This window comes from Arvicanthis niloticus, chromosome 2 (genome assembly GCF_011762505.2).
Source record: "Arvicanthis niloticus isolate mArvNil1 chromosome 2, mArvNil1.pat.X, whole genome shotgun sequence".
NCBI lineage: Eukaryota > Metazoa > Chordata > Mammalia > Rodentia > Muridae > Arvicanthis > Arvicanthis niloticus.
Window position 1 is genome coordinate 33,662,208 of NC_047659.1, and position 15,232 is coordinate 33,677,439.

The window sequence follows — 15,232 nt, forward strand, 5'->3', positions numbered from 1 at the left end:
GTCTCTTTTATCTTCACTCTTGGGTCAAACAATGAATTCTTTTCACATTGAACACAGACCATCCTCCGTCTCCATAAGACCTATGCTTAGCTCCATAGACCCAGAGATAAAGATGAGAGTTTCATGACTTTGTAAATATATTCAAAACTGCTGATGTGTATTTGTCAAGTGGGTGAATTGTATGGCATGTAGATTTGTTTATAAAAATAATATCTATCTATTTATTTTGCTGGTTCTGGGTATTGAACATAGGGGTTTGCACAGTAGGCAAGTACTCTACAACATCCCCACACTCAAACCCACACACATTCTTTTTGAGACAGACTTATGTAGCCCAGGCTGACTGTGAACTTCTGATCCTCCTATTTTACAAGAGTTGGGATTATACACATATGTCACTACACATGCAAAGCTATACGGTCTTGAGAAAGGATCTAGAGGATATGTTGGGTACCACGGAGGTCTTCGTTACAGGGAACTGCACTAAGTGGTCACCCAGATGCTGATGAGATGATCCCTGTTTTTTTGTTTTGTTTTGTTTTGATGGTTTTGTTTGTTTGTTCATTTTGTTTTCTTGTTTGTTTGTTTGTTTGTTTGTTTGTTGTTTTTCAAGACAGAGTTTCTCTATGTACTCTGGGCTGTCCTAGAACTCACTTTGTAGACCAGGCTGCTGGCCTCGAACTCACAGAGACCCACTTATTTCTGCCTCCTAAGTACTGGGATTAAAAACAAGTTCCACCATGCCTGTCGATGACTCCTGTTTTTCAGAACATAAAAAAGAGATGGATTTAGAGCTACAGCTTAGTAGTGGACTCTTGCCTACTAAGTACAGACTGAGGACTTAATTGTCAGCACTGCAAAAAGAAAATCTTACATCCTACAGAATTCATAAGAGCCAATAGGTAAATGGCGATATATCAAAATCATAATTGTAGAAGCTTTAGAAATGTCTCAGTGGTTAAAAGCACTGACAGTTCTAGCATAATGACCCTCATTTCATTATCAATGACCATGTAATGGCTCACAATAATTCCAGTTGTAGGAGATCCAAAACCTGGCTTCTGCATGCGCTGGGCATGCATACAAAATACCCATACATATAAAAGTAATAAATGTTTTAAAATTATAATTCTATACTAAATCTAATTCTTGGAGTTTTTGTTTTGTGTTTTGTTGTTGTTATTGTTATTTTTCGAGACAGGATTTCTCTGTGTAGCCCTGGCTGTCCTGGAATTCACTCTGTAGACCAGGCTGGCCTTGAATTCAGAAATCTGCCTGCCTCTGCCTCCCAAGTGCTGGGATTAAAGGCGTGCGCCACCACTGCCTGGCTCTAATTCTTAATCCTAGTAATGAATAAGAATTTTATCAATACAGTACTAGAGCCATGATTTAAAAAAAAAAAAAAAAAATCTTCACTAAGCCCGGTATGGTGGCTTATACGTGTAATCCCAGCATTCTGAAGGGTAAGGATGGCTAGTTAAAAGCCATTCTGCCATTTTGGACTACAGTATAAAACCTTATGTCAAAACAATAGCAACAACAACAAAAAAGTCTTCACTAGAGGGAAGGCAAGACCCCCCCCCACGCACACACACACACTTTAACTGGTTATATGTGCATTTCACACCTGCAAAAGACTTTCCTGTGCAGTTTCTTACTGAATCCTCACAAAAAAAGCTGCGACATTTGAAGAGATGTAAAAACCACAGCGGGGAAAGTGGAGATTCAGCAAAGGTAAATGTCCTGCCTCCCAAGCCCTAAATGATAGCCTCAGCCATCTGATTGAAAACCAGGTGGTCTAACTCCTCATTCAGTAGTCAGCACCACCAAAACCTGCTGCTAAACAGGTTCCACGTGGGCATGGCCAGCCTTTAAACCTTTAGAGCTGTTGTCTGGGCACACATCTGAAGTTCTTTGGTTAGAGCTGGCTGCAAGACCATCTTTTCTATAGCTGCAAGGACCAGAGAACATGCACCATTTGATAAATTTCCCTTAAATATTCAGGAATTTTTTTTTTAAATCTAAAAACTGGATGCATATATGTTAGTGGGGAAGTGTGTGAGAATGTGTGTGTGTGTGTGTGTGTGTGTATGTGTGTGTGTGTAGAGAAAGACAGACCTATCTCTATATATTTATAGAGAGAGGAATAGAATATGATTCTAATATGAAATTACAAAATAGAATCAGTTATTGATTTTTATGTAGGCTGTTAAGAGAAACTAATATTTATTGGATGGCTAAAATGTTATAAATCAACTACCCTCATCAATAACCCTTCTCCCATTTTCTCTCTCTGTCTTCTCTCTCTCTCTCTCTCTCTCTCTCTCTCTCTCTCTTTCTCTGTGTGTCTGTCTGTCTCTCCCTTTCCGACCTCCTCCCTCTTACTCTAAATAAAAGCTTTTTCGCACACCTACATTCCATTGTCTTTAACAAACTTTGCCCAGAACCTATCCTGCTGCTTTTCCTATGCTATGATAAAGACATACCTCTTCCCTCTCACCGAGGAGTGTTTTATACATGTTCAGAGCCACCTTTGTCTGATACTTTCTACTTCCATTCAAACATACTGAATCTTCTCTCATCTGAAGGAAGAACTAGTAATTTCTTACCTCTACTTTTGTGGAGATGCTCAAGTGAGAACCTTGAGAGTCCTTTTATTCCCTTCCTCTTGCTTCTCCCCTACGGACCCAGTTGATATGTGAATTCTGCAAATCAACTTTCTAGATCTTTATTCCTAAGCTTTTTTCCATTTCCTGTGAAGCTCCAATCCTGTGCCATCTAGCAGAAATACAATGTGAACCACAGATGTAGAGTTTTAAATTTTCTGAATATATATACAATATATACTTAATAGCACTAATATATTATATTGTGCTACCAATATAACAGACCTATTATTAGACAATATTTTTAACAATATATTCTATTCAATGCAAATATTAACAATATCATATTTTCCACATATATTCATTATAAAAATGTATGAGTAGGCTGCTAGCTGTCACCATTATGGACTGCATGAGTTCTCTATATCAATTTTTTTTTTTTTTCCCAAAATGGAATCTACTGGATGCTAAGAAGCTTTCAGTTGGGACTGGAGAGCTGACTCAGTGGAAAGGAGCACTGGCTGCTCGCCCAGAGAACATGGCAGCTCACGATCACCTGTAACTTTGGTTCCAGAGGATCCAAGGTTCTCTTTTTCTGACCTCCATGGACACCAAGCACACATGTGTTGAACTTATGCACATCCCTTACATACATGTAGACAAAAAATTCATACACATAATAAAAAATATTTTTCTTTAGAGTCCCAGTGGTCTCTGCTTTCTGTTGGTTGCCTTTCTAATGTCTCAATACGCTACAGTGAGAATGGATTTTGTTGCTTGTTTTTAATTTTACTTACATTTGTTTACTTATTCATTTATTTGTTTAGTGTGCATGTATGTGTGTGTTTGCATGTATACGTGTATACACTTGGCATGTGCCATGACACACTGTAGAGATCAGGGAACAACTTTTCTGAGTCAGGTTTTTACCATGTGGCTCCAGAAATAAACTCAGGTCATCAGGCTTGGCCAGGCACCTTGACCTAAAGATCTTGCCTCTCTGATGTGAGAAAGTGATACAGATAAAACATAACCCCTTACCCTGGGGGGGGAGGCTAGGCAGCAATCAGAGACAATTCATCAGAGACAACCGTAAGAGACCATGAACTCCATTTCTAACGATGGAAAATGGAGACTACAGAAACTTCTGTCATTTAACACACCATTTAAATTCTGAAAACCCTTTCATACCACACTAAGATCATTATTATTTCAGTCCTTCCAATCTTAAAATAACCCTCCTTAAAAATGACTGTCCATTGATACTTTCCAGATGTGTGATAATTTTGTAATGTCTCTCTCCTCTTAAATACGTTCCTCCTTCTGTTTCATGCTATTCATAACTAGAATCTAAGTGGTAAAATCTGCACCTTTCCATATAATATCTAACTTACTGTGAGATGACTATTTCTGACTCTACATGTAAATTTTGATCACTATAATTTTTCACTTCAGGATACGGACTGAAAAGAGTAATGTTTATTAAGGTCCTCTGTAATAAATGTAATCAGCGGCTTTCTTGGCCCTCAGATTGTTATTAATGATAATTAACTGTGGTGATGAGGAATTACTAACAGTTATGATCCCGAGGAACAAAAAGAGTGTATTGGAAAAACTGCTAGAGTAAAGCGATCAGGATTTTAACCGAGGAAGCTACAAGCACCAAGCATCCTGGGTGCCAAGTACAAACAGCACTCCTTCCACCCATCGCCTAGTCTCAAGTTCACCGTGAAGCAGCGGGGTCATCCACTTAAGAAATCCATTCATAAGAATGTGGCGCAGAGAGCGCAGAAGATGAGGATAAGGTATGCTCATTTTTAGCACTAAAACACCTGCCTCCACCAGTTTGATTTTGCATTAAGGAAAATAAGGAAGAGAAATTGGAATGAGTCAGCTCCATCCTCCGGCAACACGGATTCCTGAGTGTGGGGGAGCTCTGGGCAATGAGCCTTCCGGTTTCAGAATTACAGCAGCCTTGGATATTCACACACAAAATGAAGAACTTGAGAAAGTACGGACTTGAATGCCGTGATGCTCTACCTCGACTCATGCTAGGCTTACCCGGAAGCCTTTCAAACATCAATGCCCAGACCACTGTATGCCTATTAAATGAGAGCATTTGTGGATGAGATCCTGTATGTGTCTAGTTTTACAGCCTTCCAAGCGATACTAATATGCAGTCAAGTTGAGTCAACCCGCTTAGTATTAAGCTTTGCTGGTTGACATGAAAATCATCTGAAAAAATCTTGAAATACTACTGTGAGGAAAATGGAGAGACTTGGCCACTGGGTACCAGTTTTCAGTTATAAAATGAATAAGTCCTGGGGTTTAAAGTATGACACAGGCTTTGATGGATATGTTAATGAAACTGTAGTCATTATAAAATGTGTATATATACCACATCATCACATTATATGTGGACTTGTTATCAAATAAAGGCATGTGTATGTGTGAACACACATGGTTTAAGAGAGACTGATGCTGCGTTCTTCCTTAGAGAATCTAACTCAGTTGGTCCAGGTTTGAGCAAAATCAAACAACTAGTGTTTTGTTTTGTTTTGTTTTGTGTTGTGTTGTGTTGTTTTGTTTTGTTTCAAAAGCCGTCCCAGGGATTCCTGATTCCAAGGCACAGTCAGGAATGAGGAGGGAGAACCACTTCCTGGACTGAGAATGGACACAGTAACTTGTAGCTGGTTCTGAGGGAGGGATGCACAGTGCCTACCAGATCATGAGAACCAAGAACTGAGAGGCAAGAGAAGTGAACACAGTACCAGAGACAAATACCTCTTCCTTCAAAAGGAGGTTTGAGCTGCTTCTAGTGGCACAGGCCTGAGATTCAGCTCTCTGGCAGACTGAGGCAGGGGAATTGAAATTTCAAGGTCTGTCTTAGTTACAGAGTTTATAGCCATCCTGGGCAATTTAGTGAGACCTTGTCCTTAAAAATAAAGTGAAAAGAGGATTTGGAATGCATATCAGTTTGCTTTTGCTTGTGGTTTGGTTGGTTGGTTGGTTGGTTGGTTAGTTGTTTGGTTCTTTGTTTGTTTGTTTGTTTGGTTGGTTGGTTAGTTAGTTTGCTTTGGCTTTTTAAATTCTATATAGTTAGTGGTATTTGATCAGTTTTTTTTTTTTTTTTTTTTAAACCTTTGAGGCTACTGGAGCAGTTTTATTTGAATCACAAAATGGATGTGATCCAAGGACTTTTCTGAAATATACCTCCGTTTTTATCTCTCCATCAACTACAGTGGTAAGATGGTCCAGTAAATTCAAGCTATCCACCTGGGCTAAGCCAGGCCAGTGACACCACTTCACAGCCTCTGTTGGTTTTAGAGCCAGGATTCATTTGCTTTATCAGGTGAGTCTCTAGGGGCTTTGGATCTGTGGTCTTGAAGAAGGAGCATTTAAGATGAGGCTTCCTTGGTCTTAGCGCTGAAATCTTCAGAATTACTGAGAGCCTGGCTTGAACGTAGTGTGTGCGTATTCTGTTATCCACAGACTCAGAAGGTAGACAGGAGAATTGTCCAAGTTCAAGACAAGCCTAGGCTAATTATTAAGCTTCTGCCTTAGAAGCCAAAACAAACAACCAACAAACAAACAAACCAGAATTGATTGGGAAGAAAGGAAAGAAGGGAAGTCTTCCGGTAGGAGCTAAATAGACCGAAGATTGAGAAAAGGGATCCTAAGAATACCAGAGCAAGTTGCCAGAAAAACATGCATCCTTCCCAGTTTCCCTAGTGAAAACCTAGGGGGTAGCAATCTGATTTTGTCTCCAATATCTGGTTCAGAATCAGTTTTTAAAATGTTCCTTTTGTATTCTGGTGGGAATGCTAACAGTGGGGTCTACTTGTGGGACCCATTTCTTCCTGTGGGTCGACTTTTCCTGTCTTGATGTGATGATATGTACCTGGTCTTATAGCTTGTTATGCTATGTTTGGTCACTGTCCCTGAGAAGCCTGCTCTTTTCTGCGGAAAGACTAACAAGGGTGGGGGAGGTAGGGTAATAGGAACTTGAATGCGGGAGAGGGGAGTTGGAGAAGAGATGGGGGGAGGGAGGAGGGGGGAAGCTCTGGTCTAGATGTAGTATATGAAAGAATAATAAAAGAAAAAAGAAGAAAGAAAGAAATGTGTGTTCTAGTGTCTTGGGAAGGAGTGCAGGGATATTTTTGGATATAGAGCAAACTTCCTTGATAACCCTCCACTGGTTTCTCCAACTCCTTCTTTTGAAACATTCCTTATTATAGCTGAATTCGATTCAAGTGTGACTTGTTCTATTTAACAAAATCAGAGTTATCATTTGTTTAAATCATTGTAAGCAAACACAAGTCATTTGCTTACTCTTAATGCAGAATGTGATTATGAAGCTTGTGGTTTACCCAGTAACTTTGAACTTTTTTTTTTTTTTTTTTTTTCTGCTTTCTGCTCCGCCTTTTGGAGGGCTGAACTGGGCACAAGCCAAGGAACTTTAGGGCTGAGGCGCGGTTAGGTCAGGGAAGGTCGAGGACATTAAAAGAGTTAGAAGTGTATCTATCAACTAGTTATACATATATCATTCAAGGTGTAAATAGCAAAGGAATGAAAAGCCGTCCAGGGCAGATTCTCCACCCTATCTTAACATTTATACAAGACTAAAGCCACCAAGAAGGGAGGAGCAAACAGCAAAATCATTTTCTGCTGCAAGAGTTGGCTGTAACCTCCATCTTAATTTTAAAAATTAATTAATTAATTAAAAAAAAAAAACCTACAGGAATTTGGTCCTCTAACGGTCGATCAGAAATGTTAAAGTCACTAGGTTAACCACAGATTTTACGTGGTTTTCCTGAGACATAGGGGGTTTCCAAAAGTGCAGAATACCCACATAAATCCACAAAAGTTGTAAATACAGAGACAGGCATATGCAGCAACAGGTCTCGTGAGTCACACTGAATAGTGTCGGGAGTTCCTTTCCTCTGGCCCAGTAGACCGGCAGACTTAACTTCCAGGTAGAAGTCGGAAACTGTAACCTAGCTGGAGGAAAAAGCTCAGCACCTATGCTACCAGCCAAGGACCTTTGGCGCCTGCGCAGTAGGCTCAAGGCGCTGGGCGAGGGACGGTCCCGCCCCTCTGGCGGTTCAAGGCTCCCGGCTCCAACTGGAATCTGCTGTTGACTGCCCTCGTTGCGATTGGGCTGGCCGCTGAGTTTAGCTGCCGGCTCCCTGCACCGGATCGGATCAGATGCACCAGGAGCAGAGCCTAAGAAGGAAGTACGAAAAAGAAAATGCATCGTGGAATCGACTAAAGTCAGACAGAATTTTTGCTTTAGAGTAGCGTTCAGTGCGTTGTATAAGTAGGTATATGAAGCCAGTTACTACCGGCTAGGGGATGTAGCTCAGTGGTAGAGCGCGCGCTTCGCATGTGTGAGGTCCCGGGTTCAATCCCCGGCATCTCCAAATAGCCGTAAACGTATCTTTTATTTTTTCTCAATAGAAAGATTTTCCTTACTTATTTGTACATTTTGCTCACCACCAGAACACCGAAAAACAAAACCAAAAACGTCACGAGAACTCTGCAAAGTGTGGAAAACTGGCTCTAATGATTGCTGGAGAAATAAGTGGAACGAAAATACCAGAAAGAAGAATTCGTAGTTTCTTTCCTCGTTAATGCTAATGTTTTAGAAAAACAAGGTTTCTTGAAACAAACAAAAATAAAAAGTAAGTGACTGCATTGGCCGGGAATCGAACCCGGGCCTCCCGCGTGGCAGGCGAGAATTCTACCACTGAACCACCAATGCAACTGCAGGCTTATGCTCTTCCTTATACTATACTAGGATATATTTCCATATGAGCCATTGGTTTGTCAATTATGTGTTTGTATGTTCAAAAAACTCAGGAAAAGAAACGGAATTCTTTTGTTATTCTCCCTAAGGTTTTAATCTCACCCACATTATATCTGAAGATAGTTTCACCTATCACAGAATCTTAGGGCAGAAAAGGTTTCCACATTTGTCATTGAGCATGGCACAGAATTTCTTTTCTCTTTTCTTTTTTCTAACTTTTTTTGGCTTTTATTTTTATGGTTTTTGGCACAGAATTTCTTTTCTCTTTTCTTTTTTCTAACTTTTTTTGGCTTTTATTTTTATGGTTTTTGGCACAGAATTCTTAAATCAATGACCATTAAATATTGGCAAAATATTAACATTTTAAAATTCTTATTACTCTAACTTTTGTTAAACTTTATGAGAGTTTTGGGAATTTTTGTTTGTATTTGGTTGGTTTTGTTCTTGGCAAAGGATACAAAGTATGTAGATTTACTCTATATACGATTACATGATCATCAGCCTATATTCAGATACTTTGATCATTCATGTGTGTGTGTATATATATATATATATATATATATATATATATATATATATCTCCACACATACATTCCTGTGTGTGTGTGTATCACCCATTTTGATTTTATCAATTATTTTAAATAGACAAATGGAAATTATTTTAGGGATTGAGAATAGAAATTAGAATCAGGAATTAGAATCTTTAATATGGCCGGGCGGTGGTGGCACAGGACTTTAATCCCAGCACTTGGGAGGCTAGAGGCAGGCCAGGCGGATCTCTGAGTTCGAGGCCAGCTTGGTCTACAGAGTGAGTTCCAGGACAACCAGGGCTACACAGAGAAACCCTGTCTTGAAAAACCAAAAAGAAAAGAAAAAAAAAAAAAAAGAAAGAAAGAAAGAAAGAAAAGAAAAAGAATCTTTAACATGGCTTAAGTTATTAGGAGAAAACTGAACTGTCATACATTACTTACTCTGGCCAAGTGATCTGAATTCTATAGATGGTTTCTGATGGTTTCTGGTTTCTGCTTCATGTGTGAAATGATAGTCTCAGGATCTCTTTCAACTTGTAGGATGAGTCTCAACCATCACCTGGTTTCCATAGAAAGCAGCACTGCCAAAATCCGAACCAGGGTATATAAGAATAAAATAACAGAAAGAAATGAGTTCGTGGAAATATTCTTCAATGCAAAGATGTATTTGTAATTCATAAAAGACTGTAGATTTGGACATTACTGGCCTCTTTACTTTTGAAAGGAAAATTTCGACAATTTTGAAAGACTTATGACTAGTTCAGAAAGATTCCAGGAAAAATAGAATAAAATACAAGCTACACTTACGTTGTGTACTAGCAGTTACAGAGGCTTGGTGAGTAAGTTGCAGGTGGACTTCATCCCAGTGAAGTAAATCACTCCAACTTAACAGATGATGAAGTTGGGACTTCTAGGGAGAAGAATGGAACCTGGCCACTATTTTGTCCGATGTTTGAGAGCTTAGCCAACTGTCCAAGCTATTTACCTGAAATGTGGCTCTGTAACTCAGGACGTTATTCATTAAGAATAGTTGAGTGCAGATAGAGAAACATTATAAACAACCACTGCAAAAATGTGAGGGTGTATTGATTGTTATGGTGTCTAAGGAAGTTTGAATATGAGGGTGAACAGCAGAATTTGAAGGTAAATAAATTATAGAACACAAATAATAGCCCACTATTGGACTGAGCACAGGGATCCCAGTGGAGGAGTTAGGGAAAGGACTGAAGGAGCTGAAGGAGTTTGCTTGGCTCCAGCTGCATATGTAGCAGAGAATGGCCTTATCTGGCATCAATGGGAGGAGACGCCCTTGGTCCTGTGCAGACTCAATGCCCCAGTGTAGGGGAATGCCAGGATGGTGAGGTGGGAGTGGGTGAGTGGGTGAGCACCCTCATAGAAGCAGGGGAGGGGAGGGGATAGGGGGTTTGCAGAGGGGAAATGGAGAAAGGGGATAACATTTGAAATGTAAATAAATAAAATATCCAAGGGAAAAAAAAAAAAAAGAGAAGGTATTAGAGAACTGGAAAATCTAAACTCCAGTCCCTAGTAACCTGTTAGTGAACTAGGTCAAACTATTTTACTTTGAATATAGTTTCATTTTTGCTATGAGAGAAATGGGGCAGAAATGGGGTTTAAAACATCACTGTTGAAAGGACCTGGTTTTCCACAGCTGTTCCGAGCCAGTGAGGAAAGTCATCACTTCCTTGCCCTGCACCTCAATTTGCCGGCTCATTTTGAGCCACTCACATATTAGCATTTACTTATTATCTTGTAAACCAGAAATTTAAGAGAGGAAAGGGAGAGAGAGAACACTTCGAGAATATCACATTTTCTTTATATGTGCAATCCAGATTGACTCTGTGTGTGTGTGTGTGTGTGTGTGTGTGTGTGTGTGTGTGTGTGTACAGATAGATGTGTAGGATATGATGATGTAGCATCTTACCAGAAAGTAAACAAAGAAATATTAGGGCAGGAAAACCAGCAAGGGGAAGGGTAAAGATTGTGTGTGTGTGCGCGCGCGCGCACGCGCGCGCGTGTGTGTGTGTGTGTGTGTGTGTGTGTGCAAAGTACATTATGCACATGTGAAACTGTCATAATTGAAGGCCGTTGTTTTTGTTTCATTTTATGAAAAATAAGAAAGTAGGGATTATGATTTATACCTGTAATCCCAGCAGTTGGAAGGATGAAGCAGGGGGATTGCCTCAAACTCAGAGCAAAAGGAAAAAAAGAACAAAATTACTAGCAGGGGTCTGTGACCACAGGAGTGGTTGAAGAGGAAAGGGGTGATTCAGGAGCTAATGGGTAGGAAATTGAGAAAGTGCCCCCGAGGAGATGAGGGGAGTGGGATCCTCAGAGAGCCAGAAGAAATGCTGCAGTAGGCAGTGATTTGGCTATCTGTGTGATCAAGCATGCAAATATCACCAGGCTGTCCAACTGTGCCTGAGGGTAGGTACACACTCACACTTTCTCTAGTCTGGTCTGCTCTCTGATCCACAGAGACCGTCCCCCACTGAGACTGAAAGACAGGAAGAGAAAGCACAGGAGTGACATGAAACTGTGAAATGTTACAGATGTTACAGAATGTCTTTGACAATCCTGACCACAATCTGTGGACCAGACAGTTGCAACAGAAACATCTTTGGGTGCTTGCTCAAAGTACCAAGGCCAAAGATGGAGTTGGTTTGCCACTGAGATGCAGTTAGGCTTATACCATCGGAAGGAAGGAAGGAAGGAAGGAAGGAAGGAAGGAAGGAAGGAAGGAAGGAAGGAAGGAAGGGCATTAAGAAATAGAAGTAGTTGGTATAATACACTCAGCAAAGCAATGCCTTTTTTTTTTTTTTTTTTTTTTTAAAGCCATGAGTGATTGTATTGATTTAATACACGCGGCTTATTTCTGTCCCAGGTTAAAAACTAGCCCTGGGGAAATGGAGGAGCCTGTCATTTGGATTGCCCTTTACTGGCTGGGAATTAAATCATTACTTATTCCATTTTAGAATCACAAGTAGTACCCTAAGGCCCACTTTCCTAAGGATGAAAATCAGGGCATGGAAATGAAGAACCCAGGTATAATTCTCACATGCAGATGCTGAGGATGTGGAGACGGTTCCTGGAAGGCAGTCATTGCAGAATCCTCTGCTTGCATTTTCCAGTTCTCAGGCATGCCTGACTGGTCAACAACTCTGAGCTTCTGTCTTAAAATGAATCTGAACCCTGCTCTTCCTCCTCATGTCAGTCTCTCCTACTCAGTACTGACAATTATCACCTTGGTCTCTAGGCTGAAAACATGCATAGCCTTTGTTATGCTACGGGCAGCTGCTAGTTGACTTTTCTCTCTCCCTCACCTATTCCCCTCTCTCTTCTCCATTGTTCCTTTGTTATTGATTCTAAAATTGAATTAGTTTCCAAGCACTACAAAGGGTATTGAATGGTGGTGGTGGTGGTGGTGTGTGTGTGTGTGTGTGTGTGTGTGTGTGTGTGTGTGTGTGTGTGTGAACACATCATCCTTCTGGTTTTTTTTTTTTTTTTTCCTGAGCATTTATTCTAAGAGTCTCAGTGCCACATGACCACCACCATCTCTTGGCAGAAATGAAATGTTGCCTGACTCAACCACGGTTCTCTTATTCCCAAATCATGTATCTAATGTTATATACACGTACATCTGTGCATTAAGTAATTTATGCCTGTGCTTCAAAATTCAACCAATCTGAGAGCATAGTCATTGAAGGGTGGTCTTTGTTCCACCTCGTCTCAAGAGATACAAGTATTTCATTTACTCTAAAGCAGAAAATGGTTCATGATACACATGACATAATATACATGACTGTAATCACAAGCTTTGCTTTTTTTCTAGGAAAAAAAAAATTGTCTTAGAAAAACTTTCCTTAACATAGACAGCTACACGTCTTTGTGAAGCTTTGTGTTCTTATAGAGGGAGTTCTGTGTTCATTCTTTAAATATCTTTAGGAATTAAGGCGTTAATTTTTCCATTACTCTATTGTAAGTACTATAGTATCCTAAGGTCAAGTTTCCTAACAATCAGAATCAAGGTATGGGGGTGAAGAATGCAGCCAAAATAAGATGTGTAGAGAGGGCAAAAGGTGACTAGGCGCCAGGCTGGTCAGTCCTTCTGCCTAGTCCTTGGCAGAGAATGTTCACTCTCTATGGTAAGAACAATGCTACAGGCAACACTTTGAACTAGAGCCATTTTGGGTGATTATAACACATTCCTTCAAGTAAAATTGCTGAGGGGGAAAGTTGAATGCTCACTTATTTTTTGGTATGAATACCAAATCCCATTACAGATGGTTGTGAGCCACCATGTGGTTGCTGGGAATCGAACTCAGGACCATCTAGGAAGAGCAGTCAGTGCTCTTGACCACTGAGCCATCTCTCCAGCCCAAGTGTTTGTCTTTAAGACATAATATCACTGTAGCTCCCTTCTGGCCTTGAACTTGCAGAGATCTGCTTGCCTCTGCCTCCTGGGTACTGAGATTAAGGACATATACCACCATGCCAGAAGTAATCTGAATACAAAACGTAGAATTACAACTCAGAAATCTACTCTTCCCACGTTTGTAACTTTTCATTATATTGTTCTGCCTTATATTCGATCACTGTAATATATACATCATGCCCAAAAGCAGCTTGGGGAGGAGAGGGTTTATTTAGGCTTACAGTTTACAGCCCATCATGAAGGGAATTCAGAGTAGAACTCCAGACAAAAACCTAGAGACAGGAACCGAAACAGAGCCCAAGGAGGAGGGCTGCTTCCTGGCTTGCTTTAGATTCACATTTATCTACTTTTCTTATGCTTCACAGGATCCAAGGATGGCTTCACTCATAGTGAGCTGAGTTTTCCTACATCAACCAACATTCAAGAAAATGCTAGACCAATGGACCTATAGGTTACCATAACAAAGGTAGCACCTAAATTGAGGCTTCTTCCTCCCAGATGACTCTGGTTGGTGTCCAGTGGACAAAACCAACCCACACATTAAATCGTCCATTCCCAAAGTTCAGTGGTTTCTAATTTCAACCATTTTCTTAAATTTTGCTAGATTCAAGGGGGGGGGGATATGAATGTGTAGCATATGAGGTTGAATGTATTTAATCCTCTTCTGTCAGCACTTTGCAGTTCTTAATATTTAAACAGATCTCTTTGTGTTCTCATCTTGCTAAGGACCAGGCAAATTAGGTGAGCCAATCCTCTTCAGACTGGCCAAGCCCTAATTTCTCTTTCCTATTGCAACCATCCATCCTTGGTTCCATCTCTCACGCCCCCAGTGCTACCCACAAGGCTGTTAACTGTAATATTACTTATGGAAACCACCTCAGCATTCCATGGGAGAGTGAGACCGTGAATCATTGTGGTGTTCACAATGACTTTGTCTATAATTATTTGTCTATATCTTAGAGCCACAAGAGAGTTTTCAAAAAACCTTCACCCAGTGAATAAGATGCTCTATGAGATGCCTAGAAAACTACACTTGACATCTTAAAATCAATTCCATAAAACAGTGCATGTTTTTCCAGATCAGATATAAACAATAGGATGTGTGTGCACTATTACACACAAAGAGAGCTTCTGGGAAGGCAAGGAGATATTATAAAGATATGAAGAAAAAATAATAAATAATTGGGGGTGGTAGCACTTACCTTTAATCCCAGCACTCAGGAAATAGAGTCAGGCAGATCTCTCTGAGTTTGAGGACTGTCAACCTACACAGTGAGTTCCAAGCTATCTAGGGCTATATAGTGAGACCTTATCTAAATAAATAAATACTAAATAAATAAATAGTAAAATTATACGCACACACTCACACACAAAATAAGAGTGTGGCCTCATGACAACAAACTTATCATGAACAGGAGTGTCGTTAGGTTACCTCTGTGTGCAACGAATGAGTTGCCCCAAAAGAAGAAAAAGAACGGAAAAAATGTTTCAAAAGCAAATGCATTGTGATAATTAATCTTCAGTGTCAGCTTGACTGGCTTTAGAGTCCCCCAGAAGATGTACCTCTGGGAGTGTCTGTGAGGATCTTCGCAGAGAGGTTTAACTGAGCATGAAAGACAAACCCTGAGCGACAGTGGCACCCTGCGAAGTGGGGCGGGGAGCAGGCGCCTGGATACCAGACTGAATAAACAGGGCAAAGGGAGAAGGCAGGCTGAGCTGCCGCGCTGACTGCGCAGGTGTGAGGAGTCCTGCCAGCATTCCAGCCTGCCCCATCACTCGCTACGCCACAAACTGTGAAACTAGAAACCTTTCTTAGGTTTCTTCCTTTGGGTGT

At 40.4% G+C, this 15,232-nt stretch overlaps 2 non-coding genes across 2 annotated transcripts; one reads left to right on the plus strand and one right to left on the minus strand.

Moving 5' to 3' along the window:
- The first annotated feature begins 7,957 nt into the window (after positions 1-7,957).
- Positions 7,958-8,029, plus strand: Trnaa-cgc (transfer RNA alanine (anticodon CGC)). Its single transcript has one exon. It is a non-coding gene; the product is annotated as a tRNA-Ala (tRNA).
- Positions 8,030-8,299: 270 nt separating this feature from the next.
- On the minus strand, positions 8,300-8,370 carry Trnag-gcc (transfer RNA glycine (anticodon GCC)). Its single transcript has one exon. It is a non-coding gene; the product is annotated as a tRNA-Gly (tRNA).
- Positions 8,371-15,232: the final 6,862 nt, after the last annotated feature.